The sequence below is a fragment of the Myiozetetes cayanensis genome, unplaced genomic scaffold (assembly GCF_022539395.1).
Source record: "Myiozetetes cayanensis isolate MyiCay16 unplaced genomic scaffold, myiCay2020 scf44, whole genome shotgun sequence".
In the NCBI taxonomy this organism is placed as follows: Eukaryota; Metazoa; Chordata; class Aves; order Passeriformes; family Tyrannidae; genus Myiozetetes; species Myiozetetes cayanensis.
This window is the reverse complement of record NW_026087676.1, coordinates 599,945-606,132: the sequence shown is the minus strand read 5'-3', so window position 1 is coordinate 606,132 and position 6,188 is coordinate 599,945.

Below are 6,188 nucleotides of genomic sequence, written 5' to 3'. Positions count from 1 at the left end.
CCGCCCGAGTGCGCGGCCCGCGGGCGGCGGCGCTGATATAACGCTGCTCTGCCCCACGGGTGTCCCCCCCGGGACCGCGGAGGCGGTGTCCCCCCCCTCGCCAATAGGGGCACCGGGATGCGGAGCGGCGGCCCGGCTCGGTCCGCCGGCCGTGACACCGCTCCGGTCCCCCGGGAGCGGGAGCTCGGAGCGCGGTGCCCGGGGCTGGCACCGGGCCGCGGGGCCGGTGGCCGCGGCGAGGGCGCGGTGGCGGTGGCCAAGGCCGGGCTCCTCGGTCGGCTGCAGGCGCGGTGCCCGCTGCTTGTACCGGTTCCCGGTGCCGGTTCCCGATGGAGCCTCGGCGCGGTGCCCGGCCCCGGTGCCAGTGCCGATGCTGGTGCCTGTTGGAACCCCGGGAGCTCCGGCCAGGTGCCGGTGCCAGTGCCGGTGCCCGCTGGAGCACTGGAAGCTCTGGCCCGATGCCGGTGCCAGGTGCCCGGTGCCATTCCCGGTACCCGCTGCCGGTGCCCGCTGCAGCCCCGGGAGCGCGGTGCCCGGTGCGGAGCTGTCCGCCTCGGCGGTGCTGAACGGGCGCCGGGGCCGATTAACGGGCACCGGTCTGTTCAGCGTCCGCGCCACCGGGGCTCGTCACCATCCGACGGCCGCGGGTCCCGGGCGGGGTCGGGCACCGGGCTCCGACCGATCCCTCTCCCCACGGCCGCGGGGGTCAGGGGGGCCGGTTCCCCCTCGGGAGGAGTCGGGGCTGCGGGAACGGAGCCGCCAGTTCCTTCCCGGGAAAGGTGGCGGTGCCCGCTCCCCGCAGCCTCGCGGCTTTTGGGTCTAAACCTGGCCGGTTTGGGGTCGGGCCGGGACGCGCTGGGGCTGCAAACGGAGAATGGCTCCAATAGTGGCCCCGACGTGCCGGGCCCGGCCCCGGAGACACCGGTGGCGGGGAGCCGGGACCGGGCCGGGGAGCAGATCTGCCGCGGTCCCACGAGCCGCTGTAGCGGCCTCCGAGCCCTCCGAGCCCCCTGAGCCCCCCGACCCCCGGTCGGGCCCCGGCGCTCTCAGCTCTCCGTAGAGCATCAGAGCCTCTTCCGACGGCTCCAGCCCGGGCATCCTCCCGGGACTCGTTTCTCCGGGGAAAAAGCCTCCGGGGGCCCTGGCTGGGGCTCCGTGGGGTCGTGGGGGGTCGGTGTGCGGCCCTTCTGCCGTCACCCGCAACCGGCGGCACCGGGACCGCGGAGGCGAAGGGCGGATGCCCCGGCGGAGCGAAGGAGGGGGTCGCGGGGGGCCGGGGGCTGCGGGGGGGCCGCCGACATCTGCTCCCGGGGCCGGCTGTGCCAGGGGGTGCCGGCTCCGCTGGGGGGGCTGCGGGCTGCCTTCAATTCCCGGGATTTTTGTTTCCTCGGTGCCCGCCCGGCCCCGCCGAAGGTGCGGGAACCCGCTCGGCTGCTCCGGCACGGCCCGGCCCCGCAATGCGGCCCCGCGCTCGGTGCACGGCCCCGGGGCACAGCTCCGGAGAACAGCTCCGCTGCAAAGCTCCGGGGGAAGATTTTGGTGCACGGTCCCCGTGAACGGTTTCGTTGCAAAGCTCCGGTGCCCGGCCTCGGTACAAGGTTCCGGTGCCCGGTCCCGGTGCCCGGCTCCGGTATCCAGCCCCACTACAAGGCTCCGGTGCTCGGCTCCGGTGCCCAGCCCCGGTGCCCAGCCCTGGTGCCCAGCCCTGGTGCCCAGCCGTTCCGCCCGGCGGCTCCCGGAGAGGGACGCGGAAGGTCGGGAACCGCCGCCCCGCCGGGCTCTGCGAGTGTTTTTTGTCGGCTGGGGCTTTTTTGGGGGCTGCCAGAACCACGCACAGCTCGGCCGGGGGACGGAGCGGGGCCAGCACCGAGGGGACCCCTCTGTGGCGGCTCTGGTGGGCTCAGTCACCCTATTTCAAGGCAGGACGAGGTAGGAGTGGGGGTGTGCCCCCCACTCCATCACCTCCGGTGCCCGCGGTGCCCCCGGTGCCCCCGGCCCGGCCCCTCTCCCGGCCCGGCGGAGCGCGGCGGGGGCGCGGGGCGAGCGCCAGCTCCGGGTCGCCGCTGCCACCGGCGAGTGCCAGCCGGGGGGGGGGAGGAGGAGTCATTGCTTCAGTTTAAATTTCATGGCATCTGTTCATTATTATACAGTGCGGATTTTTATATGGACAGCTAAATTAAAGACAGATTTCTGCCAAAATTGCAGATACCATAAAAAACCGGAGGCTCCCGGCGCCCGGCGCTCGCCGCGCTGCGGAGGCGGCCCCGCTCCGGGGGCCGGGGGCTGCCCGGGGGTCGGGGAGGATGTGGGGGGTCGAGAGGAATGTGGGGGGGTCCGGAGAGCGGCGGGGCTGCCCCCGGTTTTGTGCGATGGGGAGCCCGGGACGCCGCCCCCCGTGGGGGAGCGGGGGGTCCCCACGGTCCCCGGAGCCGCGGCCGGGGCGGGTCGGGCTGGCAGCGGTCCCCGCCGCCCCGGGGGCTGCCGAGCCGCCCCCTCCCCCGCCCGGTCTGCCAGGCTCCATCGCAGAGGAGTTAAAACAAGGACATCTGTGCCTGGAATCGCTGCGAAGCTCCGAACCTGCCAGCGCCTGCTGGCACCGGCCGCCGGCGGAGGCGGCTTCTCCGGAATGCGGCACCGCCGGCAGCTCCGCCCGGGGCCCCCGGCCCGACCTCGGGGGCTGCGGGGCCAGGGGGGCCTTGGCCCGGCCGGGCAGTGTCCCCACCTGTGCTTGTCCCCACCGTGTCCCCGCCAGCCACAGCCCCGCGTCCCGTGGGGTGGCCACAACACGGTCCCCCAGCCCTCCCTGGGGTGGTGCCTTCCCCACCAATCACCCCCCGACCCACACGGGGTATGGGGGGGCGGTGGGAGATGCCAGGGGGTGAGTAGAGGGCCCTGCACCCTGGTTGGGCACGGGCAGCGCTGGGGGGGCTGCACAGGTGGGCTGGAAGGGGGAGAGCAAAGGGGACAGGTGGTACCTAAGGGCACCCAGGGCTGGGGCACCTGGATGGCTGGGGCTCTGCTGAGCTGCCTGGGGACTGCAGCCCAAAGTTTTGTGGGAAGGGGAGAACTCCCTCCCAGGCACCAGGGGGAGAAAAGGGGCAAAACCCAAGCAGGGGTAGGGGTAGAGGGGGAGGTTGGATCCAGCAGACACCAGGCTGGCTCTGCCTGGGAACACTGGAGAGCAGGTGGTGCCCACCTGAGCACCCCATGGCATCTCAGCCCTTTTCCCATCCCTTCCCTTTTCCCTTTACCTTTGCCTTCTTTTCCCCTTTTCCCTTCAACTTTTCCCTTCCCCTTTTCCTTCCTTTCCCCTTTTCCCTTCACCTTTTCCCTTCCCCTTCACCTTTCCTCTTCCCTTTTCCTTTCACCTTTCCCCTTCCCTTTTCCCTTCCCTTTTCCTTTTTTTCCTTTTCCTTTTCCTTTTCCTTTTCCTTTTCCTTTCCCTTTCCCTTTCCCTTTCCCTTTCCCTTTCCCTTTCCCTTCCCTTCCCTTCCCTTCCCCCCATCCCGAGCCCCACCCTGGGGGTCTCACCCTGCCCCCGTGCCCCCGGCCGGGGTCCCTCTCCCCCTCTGTCTGTGGCAGCCGGTGGCTCATTTCATATGGGAAATGTCCATTTTGTTGCTACTTAAAAGCTGATTTACGGCGGCTGCATCCCAGCCCTGCCTTGGCCTGCGTTCCTCCCATAATCTGCCCATTTCTCTTGGCAGCTCCGGCTCGCCGGAGTCTGTGCCGGGCAGCGGGAGCACCCGGCCCCTCCCACGGCCCCGGGGCCCGGGCCCTGCTCCCCCTGGCAGCCGGTTCCTGGTGCTGCTGGCAGCTGGATGCCTGCGAGCCCATCCCGATGTCTCTGGGATGGAGGGACCCAACTTCCCAGAAACACCTTCCCTGGGGCCACAGGGCTGGAGGGGACACAGGAGGGGTTGGGGACAGCACATGGGTGGCTTCACATCATGCTGGCACAGCCAGGATCCCCTCCCATCCACCTCCACCCCGGGAATTGGTGATGGGATCCATCAGGACAGACAGGGTGGGCACACCCGGGCATGGCAGCAGCAGCAGGGCCTGGGCCCGGCTGTCCTGGCTGTCCCAGCCCTCCCTGGAGCTCCTAATTAAATCTTACCCGACTGTAAATCTTTCTGTTAAATGTAATTGGAAAGCACACCTTCGGAATCACCGCATTAACCCGGCGCCCGCGCTATCGGGGCGATTAAAGCCTTGCCCGCTCCGGGCAGGGCGGCGGGATCGAGCCCTAATCCCGGCAAAGCAAACAGGTCCCCAGCAAAACTAATTACATTTAGAGCAGCTGTGATAATAATCCTAATTCCACCCCGCTCGGTGCCTAAAACCCGGCGATCCGGCAGCGAAAGCCGGGGCTGGATGGGGGGGGGGGGCTGCTCTGCCCTCCAGGTCGTCCTTTTGCAGCAGCAGTGATGGGGATGGGGGTCCCTGGGGGTCCCTGGGGGTCATGGAGATGTGACCCCTGAGGGTTGGGGTCTCTGTGGGGGCATCCCTGCCCTCAGCCCCTGAATTCACACTCCCCCTCACCCCGCCTGACCCCGTCACCCCCGGGGCGCGGCTGTGGGCCGTGGCTGTGCCCCGGTGCTTGGGAGGGGAGGTGGCACAGTGCCCAAGCCCCCTCCCTGCTGTCCCCAGGGACGGGGGGGACCGTGTGGCCGCAGCTGGCGCACGGAGCCGTAATGGCCACGGCTGGGCTGGCACGGCGGCCCCGCGCCTGCGGGCACGCGGGCAGGAGCAGCTTGTGAGCCGTTTGTCCTTGACGAGTCCCCGCGTGGCCGCCCCTCGCCTGGTGGTGCCACCGCACCGAGAGCCCCCCAGAGCCACCGCAGAGACCCCCCAGCTCATTGCACGGGTGGCACCTCCGCCAGCGCCGCAGGCCGGGCAGGGTTTGCTTCCCACCGGAGCAAACCCTCCGTTGGCGTCTCCAACAGCGGGCACGGCCTTGGCAACACCGCTGGCACTGCCAAAGTCACCACCAGCCTCACCCAGTGGGACATGGGATGATATTCCCACCCTCCCCTTTCCCTCTGGGAGCGTTTGCTACAAAACACCCTCTGGAGCCTCTTTTTTTTTTTTTTTTTTTTTTTTTTTATTAAAGTTGCCAAAAATTTGTGTTAGCTAATGGCTTCTTAATTCCAACGAAACCGAGGGAAGGAAAATGATGCCATTCATCTTGTATTGGTTTGAAATCACGTCTGACAACTAATCGATCATACTGTGGGACATTAACTCCTTTGGATGGGGGCCCAAGCGCCTCTCGCAGCTCCTGCTCCCGCGCTGGATCCATTTAACTACTTTACTGCTGGTATTTTGGCACGTGGCTCGGCGGGGCTGGTTCCTCTCCGGTTGGTGCCGCTGAATTATTTGCCTTTCTGCGGGTACAGCTGGCACGAGGCGCCCGCCGCCTCCCCCGCCCCTCTCTCCCACCGTGCCCTTCACCCGACCTTCTCCTCCCCCCCCGGGGGGTGTCCAGACACCCCCCAACACCCACCCTCTCCCCCCTTTCCATGGATCCTCATTTCGGGCATCGCAGGAGGATTTTGCTCCAGGCGGGAGCATCCAAGGGGGCTGAAATGGGGGATGGGTTTTGTTCCCCTGCCCCTGTGGGTGACACCACGGAGGTTTGTGGGGACAGGGATGTGTCCCCCCCCAGGGTGTTGTCCCATCCCCAGGACAAGGGGTTGGGATCCCGACCCCCTCCACCCACTGCCATGGGAGCGGGGGGACCACACAGGGAGAGACTCAGAGGGACCACAGGGACCCCAGAGCAGGCTCGGGAGGGTGGAGGGGTCCAGGACACTCCTGGGACCCCCGGGAACCCCCAGGCATGGCCCGGGCAGGCGGTTCATATACCCAGGGTGGGCGGGGCCAAAGGCAGGGAGGGCTGGGATTGGGATCGGCTCGGGATTGACTGGCAGCACCAGTGCTGGCGGGGGTCGGCTGCGGGCTGTGCCCATCCCGGGGGTCCCGGAGGCCTCTGGTGGCCCCTCAGTGATGGAGGGAATGTTGACCCCCCGACATTGTCCCAGCCCAGTGCTGAGGTCACAGCCTGGCCCTGGGGTCATGACCCCGTGTCCCTCCCCAGGCCCTGGGTGTCACCAGGGGCCACAGCAGGGTCTGTGCCCCCCACAGGGACAGAGACCCCCCACCCTGGGTCCTTCTGATGGCTC